This window comes from Hippocampus comes, unplaced genomic scaffold, assembly GCF_001891065.2.
Source record: "Hippocampus comes isolate QL1 unplaced genomic scaffold, H_comes_QL1_v1.1 scaffold7, whole genome shotgun sequence".
NCBI classification, from domain to species: domain Eukaryota; kingdom Metazoa; phylum Chordata; class Actinopteri; order Syngnathiformes; family Syngnathidae; genus Hippocampus; species Hippocampus comes.
The window spans coordinates 9,114,519-9,126,932 of record NW_017842060.1 but is presented as its reverse complement, the minus strand read 5'-3'; the positions used below and the strand labels follow the sequence as shown (position 1 = coordinate 9,126,932).

At 43.2% G+C, this 12,414-nt stretch overlaps 1 protein-coding gene across 30 annotated transcripts in view; it reads left to right on the top strand.

The window, feature by feature from the left end:
* The first annotated feature begins 833 nt into the window (after window positions 1-833).
* The window catches only part of LOC109511127 (receptor-type tyrosine-protein phosphatase delta-like), a 166,964-nt gene continuing 155,383 nt past the window's right edge, over window positions 834-12,414 (top strand). For 16 of the 30 annotated variants that reach the window (XM_019861931.1, XM_019861929.1, XM_019861916.1 and 13 more), the window contains exons 1-2: window positions 835-966; window positions 1,091-1,198. The gene's annotated coding sequence lies outside the window, so the exon portion shown is untranslated. Of the gene's footprint in view, window positions 967-1,090; window positions 1,199-12,414 lie in introns of all 30 variants that reach the window. The other 14 variants (XM_019861934.1, XM_019861925.1, XM_019861936.1 and 11 more) reach the window with 3 other exon arrangements.

The following is a 12,414-nucleotide window of genomic DNA, read 5'->3' as shown; positions in this document are numbered from 1 at the left end:
AGAAAATCAGGTAGTAAACAGATTTGGTCATATTGTGTGTGATTTTCTGATTCTGTAATCATAGAGGACCACCCACATTAAGATTATTTTTCCATTATTGATTGAAAAACACTTCCATTTATATTTTGTGTTGCACACCAAAGACCGGACCAGATCGCCAGAGATGGCTCTTTACCCGAGTCTTCATGAACATAAATGTGTATTGTGTCTGTCTGTTTTGTCCAGTCTTGACATATACTGAACAAAGACTAATCTGTATTGATAAATGCAACCAAAACTTCCGACCTGATGCTCATCACGACATTCGGATTGGCAGATTAATATGATGTTGTGTACATTTTGAGATGACACAGACAATAATTTCCACCTTGACGTGTGTGTCCCTATTGGTGGGTGTGCGAGGTTGTAATTTACTTTGATGTTCATGTCACATGAAAACAAATGTCACGTTCTGATGTGGAAATGGTATTGCAAATTCAAGCTCCTAAAATAGTGGCCTAATACTTTATACTGAGATTTTTGTTGTTGTTGTTTTTACCTACTTTTGAAACATTGAGTATTCCACACACTCTATAATTAGACCCAATATTAGAGTTGTATCAACAATTCTATCATTACGATGCATGGCTTTTGGTTTAATTTATGTATTCAGCCCGCAGTGTACTTCCACCACATATGCACATAGTTTACTTTGTGATTCATATATTTTATCATCTTGAGCAACTTTTACGCGATTTATGTTGGCTGCACCTCTCTCTCTCTCTCTCTCTCTCTCTCTCTCTCTCTCTCTCTGTGTGTCTCGCGCGCGCGCGCGGGTACGCGCTCGCTCTCCCTTACGGTGTGCTTATCTCGGTCCACATCGTCAGCTCCAGTGTGAAGTGAAGTCTGACAGCTGCCGCCTGGCCTGGTCCACTTGCCGCTTCGCTGGTCCACCTCACCCCGCGGATATCAATTAGCACGTTAAACGTGTGTAATTATGGATGCAGTTTTCTTTTATTCTTTTTTTTCCATTGTTTTGTACTTGTGTGATTACCGCCGAAGGATGCGATAGGTCTTTTTCTCACCTCTCCCCTCCTCGTCTCTTTTGCAGTTGCTTCGGGACTGTGGGAGCGCTGCTTGTCTTCAACTTGAGGCAAAGAAAGACGGTGGAAAACTCCTTGGAATTCTCCGCGTACCGTTCACGCATTGGCACTCTCCGGTGAGCACTCTTTTTTTTTTTAAATAATTATTTGGACGGCTTGGATGGAAAAGTAGTCCACGTGTCGTGTTTCTGCTTGACTCGCGCGTAAAATGCGTCAGTCAAATCATCAAGCTGGTGACGACGAATTGACAAAAAGTGTTTTCTGGACAGTAAAGTGACTTCCAGTTGATTTTTCTTATACACAATAATTTGAATGTTGTCTGGTTAGTGACCCGCATTTGGAAAGTGTGGGAGATGAAAGAAACATTTTTAGGGATGCCTCAGGGAAGTTGCCTTTTTTATTGGGCCCATTGTTAATTGGCTCCACAATTATCACCATTGTCTTGTATTCTACAGGAGTACAAAGTCCAAAATCACATATTTTGTCATAAAATTAAGGCCTGTATTACAATTATACAAAGGAGTACAGTATATGTGCCATATTGGACAGTTAAAATGGAACTCTTACACTCACAATGTCAGTCACATACCATATATATATATATAAAATATGTGTGTGTGTGTGTGTGTGTGTGTGTGTGTGTGTGTGTGTGTATGTATGTATGGATGTTAAAATTTGAAGACCATCAAAGTGGCGTTGACACCTTGAATTTTCTGTAAGCAAACCTTGGGTGGAAAAAGTTTGCACCCCCCTTTTCTTCAACCTCATTCTAATAGGCAGCTCACTCCATGTTTTCCTGTGGATTTTGGGGGGCACTTGTCTACTATTTATCAATTACACTTGTCTATTATGGCGATCTCACACTTCCCTCCAAGCTAAAACATTCCTCTCCCACACACCATCCGCCGGCATCGCACCTCCCACATAGCCATACTTGCTGTCCACAGCCGATTAGCTGGTGATGTGCCACCGTTTGCACTTATAAGAGGTGCCTTCCTCAACTTTAATGGCGACTCATGGTTCTTGTCAGGCCAGGGGGCCGCTTAAAGGCTCATGAGCAAAGTCATCAAGCAGAAACGTAGACACACAGGATAGAGATGGTCAGAGTAATCTGCTGATGTGGTTTATGGTGCATGTACAGTGAAGGGCATCACTGTGAACCGTGTACCCTGGAAATGTATGTGTGTGTGTGTGTGTGTGTGTGTGTGTGTGTGTGTGTGTGTGTGTGTGTGCGTGCGTGCGTGCGTGTGTGTGTGTGTTGGTGGAGGTGCTCCTTCTCAGTCACATCTTCGAAGCAAGAAAAAGTGAGTCGAAAGAGAGTGAGATTATGCAAAGTCAAAAGTATGGCAGGAAGTGGAAACCCCATGTAAGCAGTTTTTCTTTTATATCATTATTTAGCTGTCAGGGCCTTTGCTTGACGGGCTCTTTGGGGTGTGACATGCTTGTCACCAGCTTGAGGTTTATGCGGATGGCTTATTTTAGCCTGGCATAGGCAGGGATAGAGTACTCCACTATTTGGAGTATGGGGACACACTAATCAATCATTTCCTTAATCAGTCACAATTCCCTTGGTTTCCTTCACTCAATATTGTTCATTGTATCATGACATTTTGGGAAAACGGCACACTTTGTAGCACACTTTGTAGGAACAGTTTGAAGAAGATTCTCTACCTTTCCCCATGCACAAAGCAATGCTCAGAAAGGCGTCGTTGAATGAGTTCGGTGTAGAAGAACCCATATTAAATACCTTTGTGATGTGCTACAACAGGTAATGCATGCAAATAATCAGGATGAAAGGACAAAAGTTCCAGCGGATGTGCTTCAAAATCTTGGAAAAAAGTTTACCAAGAGAGGAAGCAGGTGGAGTTGCGAAGGAAAGGCTAGCTCCTTATCCTTACAGCGGATTCCCCTGAGGTTGTACAAATTTGGAAGTCGACCAACATTTCCAGAAAAAATGTCCTCCTAAAGTAACACATGACATCAGACTAAACATCAGCTCATTATGGGAGACTTCTGTATAACTGACTACACTGTGAAAACCTTTTCTTTTTTTTTTTTAACTTGGAATGACTTTAACCCTTTCAGGGACTGCGGTTACTACAGCTTATCATGTTATCGGGTTACAGGATGCGTGAAAGAGTTAAAATTCACGTCAACTCTTTTGCGTCTCTGCATTACTAGAGTAATAGTTTGGATATTTTGGGTTCCATGTTATTTTTTGTCATATTTGTAAATGTTACTGTACATTGTGAATATTTCATTGCAGCTTGATTTCAAAAAAATCGCAAATCGAGACGAAATCGCAATATCGCTTATAAAAATGGCAATAATTTTTTTTTTTTTTTTTTCACAAAAATGATTCAACCCCACCTGACATTCATGGCGACAATGTTCGTTAGAGCAAGTTGATTTTACTTATCTTTAAGTTGGGGTTGCATAAATGGGACAAACGTTCTGTAACCTTTTTTTTGTGTGTGTGTAAAATGCAGGAATGCAAAATGTCACCACAGCAAAACTTAAAACATTGAGGTAAATTGCAAAACTTAAAATGTTATTGCCGTTTGTCGCCTTGAAATTTTGAGCTGACCCAAAGTTTTTAATTGTGTCGTGCCAGCGTGCGTGTCAACAACGCCGCGTGAGACACGTCGACAATGCCGCTCGACTTTGCATTTCGCCTTAAATAAAATGGAGACACACTTCTGTCTGACTTTATCCCTCTTAATATTAACAGCAGTTATTTTCTAAATTGTACACTTGTCTGGCAAATATAAATGTTAAACTGTTGCTTGAAACATTGTAAAGTTTTTTTTTTTTGTTTTTGTTTTTGTTGTTTTTGTCCGGACAGTTTGACACTGGACCAGGGTCACATTTTCATTTTCAGTATTTCCAATGGGGAAAAATGTTTCCAGCTTTAAACAAATGGAGAGGTCAAACAGCATCCCAGAATGGATTGCCTTTGTCCTGTTTTCATCTGTTGATATAGTGGTCAGATATCTCTTTGTAAGTGCGGTTCAGTGGTCACAGTGACCTTGTTCAATCATGATGGAGGCCTTCAGTGGTGTGTCGACCACTCCGTTCCCATCCATGTGAGGTAAAGGTGACATAACAATCGCTCTTTGTTTAGTTCACTTCGATGGCTTAAATCTTTTTATGTCAGTGTGAGTCGGCCTTTTTCAGCCCCCGCCCCTTTTTTCTTTTTTTTTTGTGTGTGTGTGTGTGTGTGTGTGTGGGGGGGGGGTATGTCAGGTGCAAATGAGATGATGTATTTTAAGGTGATGTGCTGACGTCATGTCACCAATGTGGTGTTGATGTGATTAGCATCAACATCACAAGAGGCAAGAGCGGCGGCTTCATTACGTAATGGTGAGATCTGCTGCTGAATAAGATCCAAGTGACGTTATTTCAGCACGGCGGAGGCAAACACAGGGTTAAACCGCTAAGTGCCAAACGGTGGCACTGACAGCATGAAAGAAAGAATGAAAGAAAGAAAGAAAGAAAGAAAGAATGGGCCGCTTGTGTTTGGTGTTGCTGGGAAGATGGCAGGCTGGCAGAGTCATCACAGCCTGAAGAACATGACAGTCTGCATGCAGAATGCTTGCCATACAAAGCTAAATCAGTTGGGTTTTTTTTTCCATGTGACAGATTGTGTGTGTGTGTGTGTGTGTGTGTGTGTGTGTGTGTGTGTGTGTGTGTGTGTGTGTGTGTGTGTGTGTGTGTGTGTGTGTGTGTGTTTTCATGCTCTTGCACCCGTCGGTGTGCGCGAATGAGCGTGTGTGTGCTCCAGTTGTTGTTTGTTCTTGAGATGCATGCTTAGGCCGTCACACATTCCAGCACCATCCGTACTCCTGTTATGGGCAAAATCCAGTTGGAGACTTCATCCCAAATTTTTGGGTTGGGTTAAAGAAGAGGACTCACACATTGTGCCACAGCAAACTCATCCAGGCATGCCTTTATTCACCTTGCTTTCTGCATTGGGAACAGAAATACGCCTTCCGAAAAACTGTTTGCACCAAGTTGAATGATCCAAAACTTGTCAGTGAAATGAATAATGTAAAGGTTCTTTTCTTTGACTTTCATTCGCACTTATCGGGAGACAGACTGAAATGATGACGATGATTAGCAGGGGATTTCATGCTCGTTCAGTCATCCACGATCCTCAGGGGGATGTTTTGACTTTAACCTTAACTTTAGCTCACTAGTCGACCTCCTAACCCCTTTTGCAACCAGATTCATCCCAAACTGCGATATTTTTCCAAGAGAGAAAACAAACACACACACACACACACACACACACTCTCCCCTTCGTTTCCCTCTCCTCTCTCCATCTTGCCAAGAGTTAAGCTCTAACCCCCTTCTCCTCTTGCTCTCATACGCTGGCACACTATCTGTTTCACACCCTGTTCCTCCCGCCCGTTCTCTCACATCTCTCTCTTCTCACCTCCCCTGGCACCTCGATGTGTTTCTCTTTTAATTGAGATGCATTTCAATGTGGTGCAAATTAGTTTTCTACAGCTCCAGTCTCAGTCTCTGTGTGAGCGTGTGTGCGTGCGTGTGTGTGCGTGTGTGTGCGTGTGTGCGTGTGTGCGTGTGTGTGTGTGTGTGTGTGTGTGTGTGTGTGTGTGTGTGTGTGTGTGTGTGTGTGTGTGTGTGTGTGTGTGTGTGTGTGTGCGCGCATTACAAACCCGTGTCTGCTTGTGAGGGTGAAAAGAATTCCCACAGTTAAGTGAAGGCGCCACCATCCTGTTTGCACCTCCAACATGACTTCTGTCCCGCAAAAGTATATTTTTAGTGATGCATTAACGACGTTTGCATGTTTGGAGGGCACTGAGTGGCAGAAAGAGTCTTATTATGGTTTTCCTCCTTCCTTGTGTTGCAAGTGGCATTTGAACACGTACTAGAGTAAAAATAAATATGACTGTTAACATTGTCATATGAAAACTCACTTATCAGGACTCCAGAATGCCACTAAATTTTTTGCTCCGAAAATTTGTGACGGTGCAGCTCTAGGATATCAAGTTGTGAATGTGAAATAGTATTTCCCTCGAAATTAAATCATTGCCGAAATGTACTGCGGATCAGATCAGCTGTCATACTGTTTAGGATGATGTTGAAGTGGGTCACGTCATTTCGTGTAACGCACACATTGCGGAGTTAAACATGAGCGTTTCTAACCACCGACAAACTGATTCACATCACATTTGTGGTAAAAAGAAGCGCGTCATTGCCACTTGATTGTTCAAAGTGAGTTATCCCCTCTTTATGAAACTTAAAAATGACAGAGAAAGTAGAACGTGGTTTCTAAATCTGAGCGTGGAGAGACCCTTTGGGCTTGTGCGCAGCACACATTCAGTTTGTTGACTCTTGTCTCATCTTTTCCCTCATTTTGAAAAGTTCTTTCTTTATTTCTGCCTGCGAAATGGTGGGTCGTTGCAATTCTTCAGACCTCTGAAAACTCTTGAGTCTTGAGGAAGGGAAGTGCACAAAACTCACAGAAGCATGCAGCCTCCGGCAAGGGGAAACAACTAGACAGCGCTTGGTTTTATCGAGACGCTTCCAATGCCAAAATGCGACGGAATGAAAGCTTCACCTCTCGGTTTCAAGAGACAAAACGAGGTGTCACATTTTCACACTTAAAGGCAAATCCGCCACGGTGCGCCCGGGCGTTTCTCCCCGGGGTGGTCGCTTGCCTGCGTCTGCGGGTCTTTTGTGTCGCCTTTGTGTGTATCCGTACGTGCCTACATATGCATGTGAGGGAGCGAGAGGGGTCGTTAGGGAGAGTGATGCTGACAGTGGGGTGACCTTGGGGCTCCCTGTCTTCCTCCTGTCGATGAAGGGGATGACTTAGTGCCTCCCTTCCCACCCATGATGGCTCATTTATTATCATTAGGCACACAGTCAAAAGAATGCTGCTCGAGCCCTCAAGACAAAGTGTATGCGTGTCGCTTAAAGTGAGAGAAAACCGAACGGAAACACAAATGGAAGTCTTTCCTTTCGGAATACCGTAAGCGTTGCACACTCGAGCATATGTAGCTGTCAGCCCGTGTTTATCGCCTGGCCGTTGTCTTCGCCAGCGTGTGTTCATCTTTAGTTCCGTGGCAAGACGAGCAACTTGTCATGACGCAGCTACCACCTCCCCCCTCTACCTGCTTATCCTGCAATTTACATAGCGCCTCATATCCTAATCTCACCTAAAGTTACCTCAGACAGCCCGGGAGGATATATACGGCGGCGCATATATATACACGGCGGCTACCTCAGGGCGGCGTCCCTACCGTCATTTCTCAGAGTGATGGATGGAGACTTCTGCGGGCCAGTCAATACCCAATCTGAGCTCCACTGTCCTGATTTAAGATACAGCAGCACCCAGGTGACACACTCAGAAGCGAGCCCACTTTAATCACTACGAGCATCAACTCCACAGTGTCAAGAGGAGTGTGTGTGGGGCTTTTTTAGTGTGTGTGTGTGTGGTGTGTGCTTGTGTGTGTGCCTTTGTAGTATCTCACCTAGTCAGCTGCAATCAGTCAGTGATCAGCACCCACTTCTGACTTCTGAGTTCACTTTTCTGCCATGTAAATAAACAACACATAAATATTGCGTAAGGGGGAAGGATTTAGAATTCATATCGCTGGTGACCTTCCTGTATTAGGTTTACACAGAGGCAGAAACACTTTCCCGTTACACTAATAAGTTATTGATAATGGACAGTAATAACGGGATGGCATTTCAGGGTCCTCAGGGAAGACGTTGGACTGTCTGTGGAGTTTTTATTTATTTTTTGTTAACGTTATCTATTTACTGATGTTGGACCTGACTCGGGATTTGGCTCACAAACGCAGATTTTTTTTCATTTGTTTGTAATGGAGCTCAGGTCAGCTGGCTTGCGCAAGCTGAAGCCTGTGGCTTTATGTGTGTTGCCGGGTTCCCAAAAGCCTACTGAAAAAAAACAAAAAACAATTGTTTGTTGAAATTTTATTGGGTGTGGAAACATTTCAATACCAATAGTGCACAAAAAAAAAAAAGGTTCAACCTCTGATTGAATAGATGCTTCTCATGCTGGAGCACAGGCAAATCCAGTGAGGGCTGTTGCGCCTTTCACAACGATTTAGGAGTCCACTTTCAAAAGAGGAAAATAATATACAGTAGATTGACGTTTGTGTGTGCATATAAACATCCTCTGCAACAATCAAATGGCATGTGGCTGTTTTTTTTTTTGTTTTGTTTTAATATTCAGGGACTTATATTTTCTGCGGTCGGCGTAAAAACTGGGACATTTTCATTTTTGTGCCGGGGCAAGTCTAGTTTACCGTGTTTGGAAGAAAACTCCACCCATGCGCACAGTGAGACGACACTTTGTGCTGGACTTGCGCTGGGCATGAAAAAGCTTGATTTGATTTTGCTCACTTGCTCGGCAACCTGGGAAAGTACAGTGACCCGAGAGGGACAAAAGAGAGCATGTCTTGTTGGGCGTTATGCTGGCTGCAAATTGATTTGGGAGCTGGACACTCGCGCTGTGGCATTTGGACATGGAAGATTTTGAGAAAACGTAGTCTCGGAGGGGCCCCTGACCACCTTAATCCAGCAATGGAAATCTGGCATCTCGGCTTCTTCCACATCAGATTCACCCAAGCAAGCCATTATGTTTTGTACACTGCGGCATGGGCATACTGGCACATAAAAGGGGCATTCTCCAAAATTGTTCCCATAAAGTTGGAAGCATACCGTTGTCCAAAATGGCAAGATATACCAGGGGTCCCCAACCGCCGGTCCGCGGACCGGTACCGGTCCCCAGGGCATTTGGTACCGGGCCGCACAGAAAGAACTTGCCTTAATTCTGTTTTATTTATTTCGGAATACGAAAGATGTTTTATTTTGAAAAATTACCAGATTACCGTTACATCCGTCTGTGTCACGCTTGACACACGTCAAGCCACGCTTGTCCATCACGTGACCAATTACGCTAAAAACAAAACGCCGGAGCTCACAAAATGAGTAAAAAAAATGCTGGAGATCGCAAATGACGGCGGCCTTAAAAGTACGTTCGAGACAACTGGATTAAAGTTATGGCTGAATACTCTGAGATTGCTACAATAGCACTGTTGCTATTTCCGATATCCTACCTGTGTGCGGCGGAGGTTTTCTGCAGCAACGGCGACTAAAACAAAATTACAAAGTAAACTGGACATAAACCACACACTTGAGGTGTCATTGTCTCCTATTACCCCGAGATGGGGCCGTCTGGTTGCAGAAAATCAAGCTCGGGGCTGTGGTGAGTCGTCATTTTCATGCACTTTGAATTTGCGTTGTATCGTATTTTGAAGGCATTAAACATGACCATAGCGATCAGAGTGTTGCGGCCAGATTAGACGCTCCTTGTGTTTATTATTATATTTCGAAAACACCACAGTTTTCATGCAGCTCATACCATAGTATTTTGTTGTATTATTTCCGCCACACCTTAAATGCCGGTCCCTGAAAATATTGTCTGACATAAACCGGTCCGTGGGGCTAAAAAGGTTGGGGACCCCTGAGATATACAGTACATACACAGAATAAGAAAGAATACTGAAATCGTGTCTTCCAAAAAACAGTCTACTTTTCGTCCTTTTTTTTCTTTTTTTTTTCTTCTTAACCTTTAATACCCGAGTTTTCTAGCAATCTATGGCACAGTTCACTAATGTGCAACTCTGGGTTCTCTATAATTAACCTGACTGGACTTTAAGGTGAGGTGTGCTTAGATCTGTCACATGTGAAGACATTCTGTGTAGCAAGTGGAAGTTCACATGAGGAGGGAAGTTGGAGGTGCCGACTGATAATTAAACCTCATCTGAAAAAGAAAATTGCAGTGTTTTTTTTTTCTCCCGCCCCTTTGAAAGCTGTCTTCACACAGCACCTTTCAATTGCTTTCGTTAACGGTGAACTTGTGAGGTGTATGGATTATAGATATGTGCTACACTGATGCGATTCAAGACCAATCTCAGCCCTTTGTGTGGATAGCGTTGGTGGATGTGGTTTCGAAGTACTGCAAGTGAGCGGCCCTCGAGATTAATTTGGAAGTTTCCATAGCGGAGGTTTTATCATAGGTGAACATTAATTCATTAAAATTGGACTATAGAACAGCAGTGAAGGCGTTTCCTGATGGAAAAGATGTTATCACCCTTCTCTTTGGCTACTCATCAAATGCTATGTTCCTTTGGAGAATGCTTGGAGTGCTTTGTTTTTGTATTTTTTTTTTTCTTGTTGTCCTTTTCAAACAGTTTCTTTCAGTTGCTTAACCACAAAGTCGTTCGGGAAATTAACCATCTGGAATATTGTGAACAAATCATGAGTCCCTTCTTAAGTCAGCTTGAAGGCAGCTTTTAAGAGACCTTTGAAATTTTTACTTTGCTTTCTTGTCAGTGGCAGATGTTGCAAGAAATCAGTATGTTCAATCTGAACATGTTGGAGCACACAGTGAGCAATGTACGTCAAACAAGGGCCCAACCAATTTGGATTTTTTGATTCCGGTATTTGGCTGCATTCAATTCTGATAACCGATTAATTAAAAGGCAGATTCATTATTGAATTTGATTTCATATATATTTTTAAACATTTATATTATTTTTTTTATTTCTATGTATAGTTTGAGTTGAAAGGAAGACAATGCCAGAGAAGTAAATTCAAAAGTAGATGAAATAAAATTACTTTATCAGTTGTGTCGCATTCTACTTTTGGACAATTATCAACACATGTTGGGTTACCTTTGTTTTGATACAAAGGTACACAATAAAACAGTTGGGAACAAGTGTACACATGCGCTATTTACACAGAAAGATTTATTTTTTTTTAACTTTGCAAACTAAACTGCAAGATCTAAGGTACACAATAAAACAGTTGGGAACAAGTGTACACATGCGCTATTTACACAGAAAGATTTTTTTTTTTTAACTTTGCAAACTGAACTGCAGGATCCCCACTTGCGGATGTTGTGAAGTTGGCCAGTGTGAAGTGGGCACTTCAATACAGCCCTCAACACCCGATCTATGCATCTCTGTGTTACCACCTCCCCCTCAACACACACAGTACTGGGGTGATTTTAAAATATATATTAAAGATGATAATAATAACAATACTAATGCATTCGATGATTTTATTTCAGCAGTGATTCAGAGGTTCCGATACACATGTTCGATGTCATGTTTCAAAATGAAATTAAATATGATGCCATCCACCACACATATCAGAGGAGTGCAGAATTTGACTGCCTGTGCCTCGATCAAATCCATTGAAATTGGTTCCACCTGGTCTAAAGTCTCGTCTACTCTCTGTCACCAAACTAAACTAGATTTCTCCCAGCACAAAAATGAAGATGCACCAATTTTTACACAAATAGGGCCCTGGATGTATATACGGCTGTGGGAGAATTGCTTCCTTCTCTCACCAGTGCAGATATGAGAATGTATGTCTTAAATAAAACGCATGGCAACCGACATTCAACATCTTTGGTGCGTTGGGTGTCCCTGCTGTTTCCGTTTAGACTGCGGCCAAATGCACTCGGCTACGTGCAGCAATCACAGCGAGATTGTGTTTGTGCCAACGAGTGATTCGATATCTGTACTTTATCAGACAGTAATCTGTTGGTGCCGGCCCAAACGGCTCCCCTCTTGACGTGTCATCATTCACATACATGCACATGTGAAGACATCTTTACAAGCTGGTATACACACATTTTGCGGCCCCTCCACTTGGGCTGTTAGTCTAATTTATGAGGCGCCGTTAATTTGGCCTAAACGCTCCTTGCGAGACCTCCCTCCTCTCCTCATCTCTCCATCCCTCCTTCTCGCCCTCACGCTCATCAGTCACTCGGCAGAGTAAATCAGAGGGGAGGTATTGCACAGCAGGCAATACGTAGACTGGACACCTTGACTAATATACCGCTGTACTTCTCTCTCCTGTATCTGAGCCTCAATCCCACCCACCACCCACCCCCAAAAAATAACAACACACAATTCTCTCCCCCATATAGGTCTACCTAAATCAAATTTGGCTCCTCTCTTCATAAGTTGGGCTCGTCCTCGTCCCCATCCGCACTTCTTGCCCTGTCTGCCGCGCTTCTTCCTGATGCACTTTCCCTCTACTCGTCCCCCGACGCCTCCACCCACCATCTTCTGGCCTACGCTGCTGGTTTATCCCTCTCCACCCGTCCTTCCTCACTCCCGTACCTCGCCTTTCTACCTCCGCCTTACCTTACCTCCTCCCCCGTTCTCCTGTTCTCATGTTAGGTGTAATTTTAGAACAGAAGGCATGAGGGGATGCTTTGTGTAGATGTGCGTGTGTGTGTGTGTGTGTGTGTGTG